Below are 17,950 nucleotides of genomic sequence, written 5' to 3' on the forward strand. Positions count from 1 at the left end.
GGGGTAGGGCGGGGCCAAAATGGCCGACCAAAGTTTTACATTGAAATATATAGTAAAATTCTTAAAAAATCTTCTTCTCAAGAATAACAAATCCATGATTGATCATATTTATATGGAAGCATCCTCAGGTAGTGTAGATTCAAGTTTCTTCAAATCATGACCCCCGGGGGTAGGGCGGGGCCACAATGGCCGACCAAAGTTTTACATAGAAATATACAGGAAAATTCTTTAAAAATCATCTTATCAAGAATTGCAAAGCCATGATTGGTCTTGGGACTACTGCTGGATTTTATCTATTCAATAATAAATCAATTTCTACATTTTCCTAGCCACAGTGCTCAGGTGAGCGATGTGGCCCATGGGCCTCTTGTTATATCTATACATGTATGAGCGCTATCCCGTTTTTCTTTGTGTCAGAAGTGGGATAGCCGTTGAGGTTTTTCCTTTACAGTAATATATAATGTAACAAAGTCCAATAAAACAAAAATTTGGAAATACTTTTGTCGCCAGCGTGGCGCAGTGGTTACAGCTTCAACTCGAGTCGCGAACTGATTTGATCCTAACGTCGCAAGTTCGAATCCTACTGTAGGACGTGGAGATCGGTCCTTCGGATGATCCCTCACTGCTCAATGGCAGTGAGTGCCGAGCATAGGACAAAATTTGCAGCTCTCTACCGGCAAGTGGTAGCGTCTCAATATGAGTGAAAATTTCGTGGTAGCGTCTCAATATGAGTGAAAAATTCTCGAGAGGAACATTAAACAACAAACAATCAATCGAATCATTCTTTTTAAAAAGAATGATTCGTAACTTTTAACAATTTTTAATGTGATATTGAAAGACTACGACCTACATGTATATGAATATCAAATGAAAGTTCTATCCTGCTATTCCTTTCAATGGGTTACCGCTCTTTAAACAGTTACAACAAAAATGATAACTCATCTGGCTTTCCTATCGTCGTCTGAGAATAACAATGTTTTAATTAAGTGGCTTAAGAGCTATGAATATTGTTGGAACCAGCTCGACAAGATCCATCTACCTTTGAAGACGTATATACTTTCAACAAAAAAGAATTTTGATCTATATCCATTCACTCATTTATGATACGGTGTCCTATCTCCTTGGACAAATCAAACTGATGACAAGTGGTCATATAATGCATAATGATCTTCATTGGACAACATTGATTAAAGTAAGTTGGATGTACTTTAAACTTGTGTATTATACACGATCTGTTTTCAAAACTTGCAACTTAAAAATTCTTGAATTTTAAATCAACGAAATGCATTCAGTTTAAAATCAATGAATTTGTTCTCTTTGGAAATAAAACATTATAATTCTGATATTGATCCTTCGTTTTACACTAACACGACGACAATGGACCAAACATCAATATACATGCTGGTATAACAGATGGTAGAAACTGCCACTTTCAATCTCGTTTCAAACCAAATAATGCATTTTGTCAAACAATTTTATTCCATTTATATTGATGTCTTATGTAGCTGAACAAAATATAAGCCTCTATTTCTACCTTTAATGCTAAAAATTCTACTCACATTTTTTCAAAGTTATCCCTTTTATTTCGGCCGCATGGCGCAGTGGTAGAGCTAGTGTCTGCCCAATGGTGGAGTCAGGAGTTAATTCTTACGTCGCGCGTTCGACTCCCACTGTAGAATGTGAAGACCGATTCTTTGAATAAAACCGCTGACATACATGTGTATAATCAAGGTCCAGTGTCGAATAAATGCTGGCACGAAATAGAAAGCTCAATGCTCAATGGCCTTGAGTGCCGAGTAGAGGTCAATTTTTTTTTCGATGCTATTAAGATCAAAGCAAAAATTTTATCAGAAGAAATCAATTCGACAATTTCTAAACCATCAGTCTCATCGCTTTCGTTTTCATCATTTTCTTGATGTTTGTTTTTTTTTTCATTATTACTGTTGAAAACTGCCCAAGTTGATCCTTATTCAAACACTCATTGTAATCACCAACAACGTAGTTGTCGCAAGAAGAACAGGATAATTTTAGAGTATGAAGTTTATCGTTTTCTGTTGAACAAATTTGGTGATTTTCTCTATTATCTTTCACTGGTTGAAAATACCGATCTCGGTTCTTGTGAGTTAATGTACATGTACCTAAAAATGCGACGTGAACATTTAGATGAATCGGTTGTGCGAGATAAATGACTTTGGGCAAGCTCAAAGAAATCACAGCACTTTGAATAACTTGGGATCCGCGAATAACGGATAAATTTGCATTTTTCACGTAACCCCCTGCTTCATCTTGAGGTATGGGGCGCCGTTTTGGTATTTACTGCCAAAAGAATCACCTATTCGAATAGGTGATATCACCTATTTGATTTGAATTCGTGATATCACCCATTCGAAAAGGTGATATCACTTATTCGAATAGGTGATATCACCTATTCCTTTCGAATAGTTGATATCACTTATTCGAATAGGTGATATCACCTATTGGAAATGAACAGGTAATATCACCTATTCGAAAAGGTGATCTCAATTATTCGAATGGGTGATGTCACCTATTCGAAAAAGTGATATCACCTTTTCGAATAGATGATATCACCTATTCAAAATGAATAGGTGATATCACCAATTCGAATAGGCGATATCAATTTTTGCTAGTAAATACCAATACGGCGCCTCACATTGAGGCCCTCGTGCATGAGAGGTTTCAAAAAAAGAATCTTATAACTTTGGAATATCCAAAGTCAGAGCATGAATAGACTAATGTCTCCCATACAATGACGACTTTTTTATTTTGCAATGCACCCGTCGAATTCATGCATCACGGACACATAACATGATAAAGCTCGTAAATACTCCGAAAGAAGTTTTGTACATAAATTGTAAAGTGATGGTCATGCTTTTGGCCCGGACTTGTAGAAATAAAATGTTCAGTGACAATATTTGGATCGTTTTCTGAAAAGCAGACGTCAGTATTTTTAAACTTGCGGTTGCAGCTAAATTTCGTTTTGTTTTACTTCTCTTACGTTTTCTTAAGCAGATTCCTATGGTCTGTCACTGAATGAAACGTGGAATTTCTCAACAGCAGGTGATTTTGTCGCTCAATTTTATCTTCATAAGCAGAAAGTACAGCAGCACGTTTGCTTGTTTTTTTTTGTTTTTTTTTTTGTAAGAGCTTTATGTAGATGACAAAAGTTACAGATAATACTGTTTGTTAAAAACCTGACGAGTAAATAATTAATAAATATATTCCCTGTGACCAGTCCATTCTGGTTCATCATCTGCAAGTTGTCCTCAATGTAAGGACCAGCTGTTACTGGGTCGTTAATGTCTAGTTACAATGTCTTGACGTATGATCCCTAGTTATACAGCATAACGCATGCCACAACATACATACACATACACGCTCTGTGCGGGTTAATACGAAGTCCTGACAGGCAGGGTAATCTCCGTTTAAGAATACCACAAGTTTGTCCAATGGGGACTGTTGTCCTACAAACGGCCCTATTGAGTTTCTTCCTGTAGCGAACATCATTAGTTGTGTGAAAAGGAGTCTTCAGTTAAGTTTTACAGGGGTAAGCCCGTGGGGATCCGGGTTAGAATATGTCCTCAGTACCCCTTGCTTGTCGTAAAAAGCGACTAAATGGGGCGGTCCTTCGGATGAAACCGTATAAACCGAGGCCCCGTGTCACAGCAGGTGTGGCACGATAAAGATCCCTCCCTGTTCAAAGGCCATAAGTGCCGAGCATAGGCCTAAATTTGCAGCCCTTCACCGGCAATGGTGACGTCTCCATATCAGTGAAATATTCTGGAGAGGGACGTTAAACAGTATATAATCAATCAATACAGGGGTAAGCTGAGTCTAACAATCATAATCCATCACGTCGACCTTAAAATAATATATATGATAATTATATATATTTTAGCTCAACTTCAAGACAATGTTGAGTATACTCTTTATGATATTGAGGTATTACAATGTATTACCATTTTCAAATTGCTCACAAAGCTTGCTCTCCCGCAATATCCTTGAGTCATGACAAGAGCCCGGTCATCTTGCAACACAGTGTGTCACTAAAAAATTGCTGTCACAAGTCAGTCATCTTAAATATCTGGATGGAAAAAAGATTACCCCATTGCCTTTTCATGTATGGATATCTCTTAAATTTTTAAAATACTGTCAAAGCCAAGAAAACAAGATAAAAAGTAAATTACAGTTAAACGGTATATCTGAAACACTGGTATCTCGAATATGCTGAAGTGATTTGGATGATCGAACCATATTCCTTTAATATTTTACCTTTGTTATCTCTAATACTCTTTTTCGGTTTACAAAGTCCTGCTCATTGTTTGCAAACATTCCCAAGTTTTGCAAGGTAGATATGAAAATTCTACTCTCAAATCAAATATGTGTTTATTGAAATTTTCAATAGAGAACGTAAGTGAAAAAGATAACTATTTTAACACTGGGTTTTCTACCCAAGCTGTATTTAATGAAGTTTTAATTTTTTTTAAATCCTGGTCCAAATGGAGAAAATATAATTCTCAATACAGGTAGTGCAATTTCTCTTACCTACGTTTGAACCTTGAATATTTGTCCAAATGATAAGTATTTACTTCAGTTCATGCATCCATCCTTTACGGAAAAGTACCCTGATAGGGTCATTATAGATTGCTCGGAAATTAAAGTAGAAATGTCATCATCTTTACTTTTAAAATCCTAAATACATGTATACAGTAATAACAATAAGACTGCAAATTACGTTGCAAATTACGTTGAAAGGTTTGGTAGGTATTTCACCTTCAGGAAGTGTTAGCTCTGTAAGTCAGCTATTTACAGGATGTATATCTGACAGAGTAATCACAGAACGTTCTTGGTTTCTTTAACTTCCATATTTCAAAAGGGAGATGGTGTTATGACCGATAAAGGCTTTGACATTCACGACTTGTTAGTTCAAGTACATGTTTAACTGAATATTCCGCCTTTTTTAGGCATGTATGATCAAATGGCAGGTGTTGATGTTTTTTAAACCCAGAGCATTGCTGCTGAAAGAATTCCATGTAGAAAGAGCTGTAAACAAAATTAAATCATTTCATATTTTTGACCAAGTTATCCCTCTTAGTTTAATGGGGTTCATTACCATATTTGGACAGTGTGTGCACTTCTTACTCTTTTTCAACAACCTATTATTTCTGTATCATGAATACCATTGAGACTGGAGCATGTTTGAACATATATGCAAAAAAGTTGGTCTAATCTTTGCTTATTGTATTTTATACTTGAAATGAATTAGTGATAACAATTGATATTATACCAGTACAGAGAAACCAAAAACTTTCAAAAATCGGTCAATAAACAAACTTGTCCGCCAAAATATGACTGAAATATTGCCGACTCGGCGTTAAACAATATAAAATCAATCAATCAATCATTACAAAGCCTAATATACTAGCTGTTAACCTATTCCTGCGCTCATTAAACCATCTTTCTGATAAACTTTGTTCTCTTGTACTTTTTTCTAATTCTGTTGCTTCTGAACTACTTAATCTTAGCTTCAGCTCATCTTCAACATCAGCTTGAACTTTAAGTTCACAAGTATCTTCCCATGGGAATGAAGCTGGGTCAACTTGGGGATCATCCTTACATTCTTGCAGAGTAGCGCAGTCAATGTTCTCCACAACTCGTTTTCGTCATAAGATCTAGATCAAACTTGTCACTTTCACCTTTTTCTGCTTTGTATTTTTACTTGTTACATATTTACACTTTGAACATTTTATTGTCCCCCTCTTTCGCAAAAGCGAGGGGACATTAAATCTCATTCGTCTGTCAGTCAGTCTGTCCGTCCGTCACAAAAACTTTAACCTTGCTCATAACTTTTGATTTAGTGGAGCTATATCTTTCATGTTTCACATGTGTATTCCTAATGACAAGACCTTTCTTTGGGTACCACCAAATTTGACTTTTGTCCTTGACCTTAGAGTTTGACCCACTTTTACCCAAAAATTCCAAACTTTGACTTTGACCGTAACTTTTGAATGGTCGATACTAAGGCTTTCATATTTAACATATGTATTTTTTGTGGCAAGACCTTTCATTGAATACCAACAACTTTGACCTTTTGACCTTGACCTAGGAGATTTCCGTATTTATGAAAAAACTTTAACCTTGGCCATAACTTTTGAATGGTAAGGGCTAGGGCTTTCAAACTTCACATATGTAATCCTTGTGAGAAGACCTTTCATCGAATACCAACAACTTACCAGAAACAGCTCTCACTCCCACAAACTTCACCGTTGATGATCCGCGGGGGTAAGATTTTGGTTTCTTAGATCCTTATGTTGCGGGTATTGCTTGGCCCTCTGTGTCAAGAGTGGCGGAGTTGATACCAGATTCGAATAAAGACCGGTCGGCCACTGTTTCAACCAATGTGAACACAGGAAGTGGAACCGTTACGTCCGAGAGGGTTGAAGTAGCATCGAAGAAGTTAAAGGATAAGAAGAGTGAAGGAAGTCGGAAGGCTCCGAGGAAAGAAGATCAGGTAGCAAAAAGGAAAAGAAAAGACAGTGAAAACAGTAGCAATAGTATAACGAAGAAGGAGAGGAAAGAAGCAAGGAAAGCGAAAATGGAGGGGATCGTAATGCAGATAAAATCGGAGAGTTGCAGAAGGCAAATTAATATCTTTTTCAGTATGATTTATACAAGTATGAGCCCGTGGGGATCCGGGTTAGAATAGGTCCTCAGTACACCCTTGCTTGTCGTAAAAGGCGACTAAAATAGGGCGGTCCTTCGGATGAGGCCGTATAAACCGAGGCCCCGTGTCACAGCAGGTATGGCACGATAAAGATCCCTCCCTGCTCAATGGCCCTGAGTGCCGAGCATAGGCCTAAATTTGCAGCCCTTCACCGGCAATGGTGACGTCTCCATATCAGTGAAATACTCTGGAGCGGGACGTTAAACAGTATTCAATCAATCAATCAATATACAAGTATGAGCGCTATCCCGTGACAAGTTTTGGTGTCAGAATTGTGATAGGCATTGAGCGCTTTCGCGATATAATAACATCGGATATATCAAAGTTAAAAAACCCATTAATTTTGAAATATTTTCTATGAAAATATGGAATGATTCGTAGTTTTAACAATATTTAATGTGGTAATGAAAGACTACGACTTGTATATCAAATGAATATTCTATCCAGCTATAATCTTAAATTGAGTTGTCGCTCTTTAAACAGTTTCAATAAAAATTCATCTTGCTTTCCTTTTGTCGTCTGAGAATAATACTTAAGCTGGCAAATTAAAAAAAGAGTTATGAATATTGTTGGAACCAGCTCGATGAGATCTATCGACCATTGAAGTCATATATTCTTTCAAGAAAAAAAAACCGAAATATTTATAAGTAGTATAGTTATTTTGATCTTTATCCATACAAAATATAAACTTAATCACCTATTTTATCGATTTGTTTTTACATTTCAGAAATTTGAAACCTCTCTGGATGTCGGAATTAAAGACATACTTATTTCATTGTTATTGCACATAGTGTAAAGTTTGAACAAATGTACTATCATTTTACAAGGATCTCACCAACAGTTCTTGTCTAAGTAGTCAAACCACTAGATTAAAAGAATTTATCATTTTTTCATCATACTCGAAGTTTCGGGGGTCGATTGTTTTGTCGTGTCCGTCCATCTAACAGTTTGTTTGCAAAACTTGAACCTTGACCATAACTTTTGATATAATGGAGCTCATATTCCACTTGTGTATTCCTTGTGACAAGACCTTTCTTATGGTACCACCAAATTTGACGTTTAGACATTAACCTTGGATTTTGACACACTTTTACGCAAAAATGTCCAACTTTTACTATAGATTGGCCATGCATAGGTTTGAACGGTAGATATTAGGACTTTCATGCTTCACATCCGCGGCATCAGTGTTTCACAAACATATGTTGTTTTGAAAGACATAAGTATATATTTTTTGATCAGGCGGTCAGAAACGTTCATCAGGATTGCTGTTTCTGTTTATATTAACAAAGAATGTGGAAAATGCTTTACTGTTGCTGAACAGACTATGTGAAAACGATGATGAGAACCGACAGACCGTCTAAGATGATAACCCAGTCATTGTTTTTGTTTGTTTGTTGTTTAATGTCTCTGTTGAGAATTATTTTCTCTCTAAATAGCCGGTGGGGAGTTGCAAATTTCGTCCTGTACTCGGTAATAACGCATATTGAGCAGTGAGGGCTTTATTTCGTGCCAGCATTTACTGCAACACGGGACTCGATCGTTTTAACGGTCTCATCCTGTCTCCACGTCCCACAATGGGATTCAAATCAACGATGTAAGGATCGAATCCTTTCTTCTTGACTCTAGAGCAGACACTCTAACCACTGCGCCACTGTAAATTTTCTTCAGTAGACTAAGTATACCAACACTAACGTGCAGAATGAAGGTTATAGTGATTATGAGGGAAGAAGACTTGAATAATAATAAAGACTTAAATGACATTTTTGACAGCATACATAAAGATCAAGTTACAACATGTATTGATAGTGACACTGAAACACATCCAAATTACAATGTGAACCAGATGAAAGCTTAAATACAGAAGATCAACATCTTTTAAAGCCAGAAAAAACAACCATCCTCTCGTTGGAAACAAAGCAGCGAACCTCCAACTCTATCAAATGATGAACTGAGCTAAGTAATTAAAAGATGATACATGATCGTGGTAACATAAACACCCGAAATTAAAAGAAAAATTGCATTTGCTGACAAGATCATTGTATGAACCATATAACTTGCAAATTATGACTTTAAACGAGACTGTTGATATTTTTGTCTCATCAACATTATTGTCAATAGCTTGCCTTATTCTAAAATTGTTCGTATTTAGAGCAATCCCTTGCGTATCGCATCAATTTGGCTTGTCGATATGAAGAAAGGAAGATTATAAAACTAGGTTTTTTGATGTAAAATAATGTTTCTTTTCCAGATGTCAAATTTAGAGGAATCAAAAATGAAAGAAAAAATCCTTAATAATAAAATTTTGAGGAGAAAAAACTTTATTTAACCAAAACTAAACGGAGCGGAAAATTGATAATGGATCACACTAAGCGTTGAAAGTACTCTGTACCTATTTTCCGTATTCGCAGTAGAAAAACGATATGCCGATAAAAAAAAACAGCGTGTGTTAACAGCGTTAGACCGATCATTTAATTGATGGTTAGGAGATGAGGATGGCTATAGGACATCCCACAGCTCTGTCGTTAGGATATGTCGTCTTTTAATTAATAGCTCAACGGAAGTTCTGTCAAATTACCCTGTTTGGCATTGTAGTGACAGGAAATCCTTGGTTTTGTGCACTGGACATGAAACTCGAAGGTCTGCTTTTGCCAAAGAGGGTTTTTGTGTTAAATGACAAAGACAAACTGTAGAACAACAAAGTCTGTATTCTTTATACAAATCATCGTTCATCTTAATTATCTTTTTGAATTCGTCTTTGATTGTTTTGTATGTCTAGCATGTGGGAAGTGTCGGTGGTAAAATACTTTAAAGAATGTATTTGCATGATTATGTTCTTTGGTTAACGGTTCTTCAAGAAATGCCATCATTTGGCGCCAGAGGGCTGCAAATTAAGACCAGAGGCCTGTCCAAAAGAGCGAATCTCGCGAACATTTCTATTGGAGGTATAGGGAATTTTGGTGAGCGCTCGCGAACAGGCCTCTGTACTTGGTACTTAGGGTCATTGTGCTGTGAGGGATGTTGTTTTATACGGTCTTATCCGAAACTCCAGTTTCCACGTCCCGTAGTGGGATTCAAGCCCCTCGACGTTTGATTTACATAATTATATGTTGTGTATTAAAGGTTGTAAAAGTATAAGTACTCAAGTGAATCAATGAAATGGAGGCGCTGTGCATTTTTTGCACTGAATTGTCTTTTAGCAAACGTAAAATGCTAATAACGGTATTAATGATTCCGTGAATTTATGACTACAAATATACCACAAATATACTTAAATACATTTTTATATTTTGACGTTTGATTTTTCCATAATGATTGGCCGCAAAGTATAACCTTCAGTTATATTATTAGTGTATCTTGCAGTTGGCACAAGTAATTTATAGTATATCTAGGGACATGCAACAGTTTGAGTTGCATCTAGACACAAGCATTCACTTTGAAATTTATTGATTAGTTGCCTTCGTTGCAACAAAGAAAGCGATCAAATGCAGCGTGTATATAACAACCAATAATCTAACACATAATCTCTACCTTACACTGGCCCATTTAGAGGGGGCAGCACCCCTCCCTTTTGTCCAAAATATGCATGATATAATAAATCTATTTTTGGTGTGGCTTTTGGCTCCTCCCCGACCCCTAACTTCTCAGGAGCCGTTTTCAATATTCCTAGATCCACCATTACCCTAATAAACATGCCTCGTGATAATCTTTAAAATGATCATTTTCCATCTAGATCTGCTTTTTTAGAAGATTATTTTTCCCAAGTTACAAATCATCTCTAACTTCACATTCGATCCAAATATTTGTCGACAGCCTCAATAAGTCGTGCAGAACTTTATTGAACTTTCACTACAAAAAAATAATAAATTCTTGATATCGCTTCTCTCGATTAATTCACTGCCTGGATTCTAGGAAGCCTAAAAAGCTTTAAACCTACGATAATGTTAAGATTTTTTCAGATAACTGGATAATAAGCAAATTTGTCATCAGCTTCATCAGCAATCCTCAACTGCCTTGCTTGTGTAAACTGGGGATGATTTTTCAAGACATAATTTGACAGAAGCGATAATTTTACGTCGTGAAATGAGTAGTGAAAGTGAAATGATGATTATCTGTTGATTTAAACAAATCCAAGTTTTTTGTGAAATGTTAACGATTTTTCACCAACAGCTCATTGCGGTAGCCAGCATATAAATTTAACCGAAACCTATCTTGGGAAGTTCTTTTTTCACTGTTCATTAACGGCAATAATTTCAAGGCATCATTTGGGAGTAGCTGTAATCTTTCATTATTACTTCATGTAATTTAGAGTCGTTCTGTTTTGTACCTGCCCGCGCAGAAATTTCAAATTTACATGTAAATTTCTCGTCTAATAACACTTTCCCTCCTCAAGCATGAAAATATTAATGTGTGTTGGTTTGTATATATAAACCTTAAGCATGTCGATTGAATGGCCAACATTGAGAAATTAATCTCCGTTTTATTCATTATATACCAAGAAAGCTTTAAAAAAGTATTTTAAAATTGTCACGTTACCTAGAAAAAAATACAATGGTAAATTTAAATTTATTTTGATCTGTTGGAAATATCACCAAAGAATGTAAATCAATATCATGATATTTAAAAAAACATCATCATGGCAATACATGCAATTTCATTGAATTGAAAACCTAGAATATGGAAATTTTCTTCCAGATCAATTGATAAACATAGGTACAGGAATTACATTCCCATTAGTCTAATTTTCTATTTCAGAAATTTGTTTATGCCGTTTGAACATATTTTGATAGGTCACCTGAGTCACTCAGGTGACCTATTGCTATCCGTTTTCGTCCGTCGTCCGTCGTGTGTTAACATTTGAACATTTTCAGCTTCTTCTCTGAAACCACTGAACCAATTTCAACGAAATTTGGTATACAGCATCTATGGGTAAAGGGGTACAAAAATTGTGAATTTTATGGTCCCCGCCCCCCTGGGGCCTGAGGGGTGGGGCCAAAACCACTAAAATTAATGCATTCTTTAAAAATCTTCTTTACTCCTGGACATCAAGCAGTCAAGCTGTTGTAATTAATGTAATGAGCACCAAAATTGTGAAATTCATGGCCCCAGGGTCAGGGGTTCTAGTGCTAGGGCAGGGCTATAAAGATTATATAGTGAAAATGCATTATTTCTTTAAAAATCTTCTTCTCTGCTCCTGGGTATCAAATAAACTAAGTACATAGTTATGATGAGCAAGAGTACCTCTTCCAAATTTGTGAATTTCATTGCCCCAGGGTCAGGGGTTATGGTGTTAAGGCGGGGCTCTATTGATTATATAGTGAAAATGCAGTAAATCTTTGAAAATCTTCTTCTCTGCTCCTGGGTATGAAATAAACTAACTAAGTACCTAGTTATAATGAACAAGAGTGCCTCTTCCAAAATTGTGAATTTCTTGGCCCCAGGCTCAGGGATTCTGGTGTAAGGGCGGAGCTCTATTGATTATATACTAGTAGTGAAAATGCATTAAATCTCTGAAAATCTTCTTCTCTGCCCTGGGATATTAAATAAACTAAGAACATGGTTATGATGCGCAAGAGTGCCTCTTTCAAATTTGTGAATTTCATGGCCCCAGGGTCAAGGGTTATGGTGTTAGGGCGGGGCTCTATTGATTATATAGTGAAAATGCATTAAATCTTTGAAAATCTTCTCTGCTCCTGGGTATGAAATAAACTAAGTACCTAGTTATAATGAGCAAGAGCGCCTCTTCCAAAATTGAATTTCTTGGCCCCAGGGTCAGGGATTCTGGTGTTAGGGTGGGGCTTTATTGATTATAAAGTGGAAATGCATAATTTTTTTCAAAAATTTTCTCCTCTGCTCCTAGGTATTAAATAAACTAACTTGGTATATAGTTATAATAAGCAAGAGTGCTTCAACCAAATTTGTAAATTTCATGGCCCCTGTGTCAGGGGTTTTGCTATTTGGTTTAAGGTGAGGGGGCTCTTGATTATACAGTGAAAATACATTAATTCTCTGAAAATATTTTCCTTTGCTTCTGGGTATTATGCCAATGATCTAAGTATATGTATGATGAAGAAAAGTGCATCCAGCAAAATGGTTCATTTCATGCCATGCCCCCTGGCTCAGGGGTATCGGGGGGGGGGGGGGGTACATAGTTTGAAAATAAATTAATGCTTTGAAGTCTGCTCTTTGGTTGTAATCAACCATTTATGATGAATGAAAAATAAAATTTCCAAAATTTTGAAATATGTGGCCCCAGGGTCAGTGGTTCCTGTTGGGTGGGGTGCACAACTGGTTTAGAATGGAAGTGTATTTTCTCTTAGTTACTCTGATCTACCTATGGGTATTAAAAGACTATCTAGTAACCATTGCTAAGTGTATAATTATGATAAGCAATGGTGCTTTTTTCAAAATTGTGAATTTCATGGCCTCTGGTTTGAAACACAAACCAAATTCAATTGTTGGAAAGTTGTTACATGATACTCAGGTGACCTATAAGGCCCGTGGGCCTCTTGTTGTAATCTATAGTTCTTAAAAGAACTATATATGCGGTATAGTGCACATTTTGCCCCCATAAAAGCCATATCTTGAAAAGTTCTTGAAATGTGCTGAATTGTATGAGAAATACAAATTAACAAAATATATTATAGTTTCTAAGTAGGCTATTGACGATTTTTGTTTTTATGACGTCACAAACTAGTCGGATTTTGTATTATTTTTCAGGGTGAGTTAAGGAAAAAATGGACAAAATTTTAGCTTTGAAATTTATAGAGCGCTTGCTCAAGAACAATATTTATATATTTCATTGATATTGTAACGTTTTTACAGAGTACAAAGGATAATAATTGGGTTCGCTCAGGTTTCCTTTCTAAGAATAACCTTTATAATATAAAATCAAAACAAACTTCCAATAATATCAATGACACTAAAAGAGCAACTTACTGAAATTCACTATATATACTTTTTCCTTGGTCCTATCTGGATAATGATTGGTAAACTAAATAAAAACATAATATAGTAAAAGAATCATCAATAATTAACACACCAATGATCAAACCTATTACCTTATCCCTATAGCTTCAGACTGAGTGGTTAAACTACCAGTTCTATTGTTTCCCGACACAGTCTGCAACTACCTAACAATGTCACAGATACACCTAAAGACACACAAACACAAGCTAAAGTCACCAATACACCATAGAGCTCTATCAACAGGACACTATTACTTTTGGTTAGACACAAGCTAAAGTCACCGAGACACCATAGCTAGTCACAAAGACACTAGGGAACTGGGTCCCTTGGCTGAGTGGTCTAACTAACAATTCTTTTGTATCCCGACCCTTCCAAAGTCACCTAACTCTGATAAAGAGTTACACCAAAAGTAAACGAAGCTGGATTGATCCCTATATCTATAATTTGCATCTGTTTAATGAGTACTTGATTGGTTAATCATTCTAATCATTTGGTTGGCTAAAATATCAACTCTGATTGGCTACACATAAAATTATTTGATTGGGTTATTCAAAACCTATTTCAATCCACCGTAATAATTTTGATTTATTACATTATTATCATTCTACACATTCTATCAGAATAGATTTAGCAGACCTACGCTCGATGACTTTTACCCAAAATATCGACGTAAATTTACCTTTTTTGTAGAAATCATGGATATTTTAATTTTTACGTCATTTTCCTGACGTCATTTCAAAACATGACGTCATTGCTAATGAAAACAATCAGTGCTTTAAAGTCTGCAGATACCGTCCTGTTTTAGAACATAATTATTTTTTCAATGAAAAGGCCTTTGAGCATGGCTACTGAAATTCAGTTTATAGAGATGTCACGAAAACTTAAGGTTAAATGTATAAGTCCAATATAATCTTGTAAATTATTTTCAGCACTTTTTAAGTGCATCGACTTTGAAAAAGATCACTGACCAAGAACATCGAGACGGATCAAAAGTCGTTATCCATTCTGATATTATTACTTATCACTGATTCCATTTAGATGATCCAAGGGACCACTCAACAAATCGTAAGCATCATCAAAGAATTCCCTCTTCACATTGGCCATAAGTATACTGTACCCTGGGGAATTTTATAAAAGTACTCAGACAATTGTCTTTGACAACAGCTCTTAAAGTGGCTTAGTGTGTTGGTAATTTGAGTCTAGAATTACATCTGTAATATTCCTTTTATTAGTGAACTGATCAATTTGTTGTGATTTCCAATAATCTCGAATACAGCATTGCATGACACAGACAAACAAAGAGGATCTGTACTGAATATAGACACAGCGTTTGTGTTCGCTTCTGTACATGGCATAAAATTTCAAAGGGGTAAAAGTTAAATGGCATTAAAAACTCCTTCCATATTTCGATGTCATTCCGATTGTATTTCATACATTGTAATTAATGACCGAATAAATAGATATACCTGTATGTATGATAGTTCTATATACACGTATGTAATCCAAATTACGTGGTGAAATTGAATACAATAATAAAATTTAATTTGTAAGAGTCGCACTTGTGTGTACTACTTAAAATTGGACAGTTCTGGTAAATTTTGGCACCTTTCTACGGTTTTTTTTTTTTTGTATTGTGCAAACAATGTACATGTAAGTTATACTAAGTGGAGACTACAAAAACTATTCCAGATATTAATCAGATGTGGATACTTAAAAATTCTAAAGAAATCTTGGACAATTTGAAATCACAAGACTTTACAAAAATCAACAGTTTAAAAGCTTAACGACTTTTCAACTTTATACACAAAAATTTCCCACGACAAATCCAGGCTTTTTGATATCATTGACAGCTGCTTCTTCAATAAAAATGGAACTTGTAAATTTACTTACCTCGCCATAGGTCATTTACAAAATTATTTTGTTAAAACAGATTCTGATTGCACACATAAGTACTCTGAAGTTGACATCAAGAAGATGCTTGAGTCTCTTATTGAAAATATCTATGTGATTTTTGGAGACCAGGTATTCCAACAATCTATTGGAATTCCCATGGGTACAAATTGCGATCCTTTATTAGCAGACTTATTTTTATATTCATATGAAGCAGAATTTATGCAAAATCTTATGCGTGAAAAGAAGAAAACACTTGTGGCCTTCAATTCGACATTTAGATAATTATATCGACAACGTATTGTCAATTAACAATGGTAATTTCCATTCCTACGTCGATTTGATGTATCTTGGTGAGCTTAAGATAAAAGATACCACAGAGTCTGACACTTCTGTGTCATACTTGGATATTTTACTTGAAAAAGACGCTAATGGTAATCTAACAACCAAACTATATGATAAACGTGATGACTTTAACTTTTCTATCGTCAACTTTCCTTACTTATGCAGCAATAGACCTTCATCACCTGCATACGGAGTATATATATCTCAGATGATTCGATAAGCAAGAGCATGCTCTACGTACGAACAATTTCTAAAAAGAGGTAAATTATATATTGACAAGCAAGTTGATGAAACAAGAATATCAGCAGTCTCGTTAAAAGTCATCATTTCGTAAGTTCTATGGTCGATGCAATGACCTTGTCAGCAAATACAATTTATTATTGAATCAAATGCTGACTGACGTTTTTCATACCGATTGTTAGTCCATTATTTATACACTGAATTGACGACGAATGTTTCCGTTATTTCCTAATCTTGACAATGAGCACACGGCGGGTGTGACCGGTCGGCAGGGGATGCTCACTCCTCCATGGCGCCTGATCCCACATCTGATGTTTCGGGGGTCTGTGTTTGCTCTGCTCTTATTTTGTATTGTTTTATGGACTTTGAGATTGAATACTGTTCGTTATCTCCATATCCTTCCAGAAGCTTTTATTGTTGCAAAAAAAAAAAAAAAAAACTAGACGTACTGTGAGCAATGAGCTCACTAAATGATATGTCCATGTGTTGCTATATATTGTTTTCTGGTAATATGTAAAGAGGAATAACTCGTCCTATCAAATGTGATCCAGAAGCTTCTATATGTGACGTCATAGGTAAACATATAATGGCAATGCCTATATGTTTTGCTATGGGAAACCTAAAATACGTGTCGAATAAAAAAGTAAAATAGGAGGTGCACAATGGCAATATGTAATAAAGATTCTGTGAAAGTTTCATTAAATTTCACTCAGTAGTATAGGAGGAGTTGCGGATAAGAGATAAAGCGTAACAGACGGACGGACATACAGACGGACGGAAATCCCGATTACTATATACCCTTCCACTTTTCAAGCGGGGGGTATAAAACCAACAAGAATTTTACATATTCATTCAAATATCCTGCAAATGTTAAGAGTAAAGAACGATTTTCTTTTGCAATAATTCATTTATTATACCCCCCGCTTGAAAAGTGGGAGGGTATAATTATAGTAATCGGTATTTCCGTCCGTCCGTCTGTTACGCTTTGGGGTACCCATCTCTTATCCGCAACTCCTCTCACACCACTGAAGGAAATTTAATGAAACTTTCACAGATTCTTAATTACATATTGCCATTGTGCACCTCCTATTTTACTTTTTGATCTGATATATATTTTTGATTTTCCAGAGCAAAACATGGACACTGCCATTATATTCATATTGGAGGCGGGGGTATCATTTAGTGAGCTCATTGCTCACAGTACCTCTAGTTTGACTCATGGCGAGGCTTAAATCTATATGCGCATCACGCAATACATTTGAAGTATAATTATACAGCTCAAATTCCCAACTAATTTCAGAAGTATACATGTTAACTAGAGCCGAGCTCGTTGCAAAGCAACGAGTGCGTCCTGTTTGACCGGAAGTAACTTTCATTTAAAAAAAAAGAGTAATGAAGTCCAAAAATGGGTTAATCCTCTAGATTTATGTTAAGGATAGCAAAATTAAGCCATTCATATATAATATTTAAGCTTCTAGTGAGACATTTCCAAAAACCTGTCAAAAACGGCAAAAATATGCAACTACATCGACCGGAAGTGACACGTATTTTGACGACCCCATTAGATAAAGCTTGATATTTTGAACAACTTTGCTTCTTTGATGCGTAACAAATTCTCAATACTTTTTGAGATATCTGGAAAAAACTTTTGACCCCTCTAGGTCCCTTAATTTAGGGGTCAGCCCTTTTTTCGACATATCATTTGAAAGATCTTCTAATTCTGCACAAATTATGTTCTATATATTTTAACAGTAATTTTTGGTTCTT

The sequence above is a fragment of the Saccostrea cucullata genome, unplaced genomic scaffold (genome assembly GCF_032062105.1).
Source record: "Saccostrea cucullata isolate Sc308-1 unplaced genomic scaffold, CSIRO_AGI_Scuc_v1 ctg298, whole genome shotgun sequence".
In the NCBI taxonomy this organism is placed as follows: domain Eukaryota; kingdom Metazoa; phylum Mollusca; class Bivalvia; order Ostreida; family Ostreidae; genus Saccostrea; species Saccostrea cuccullata.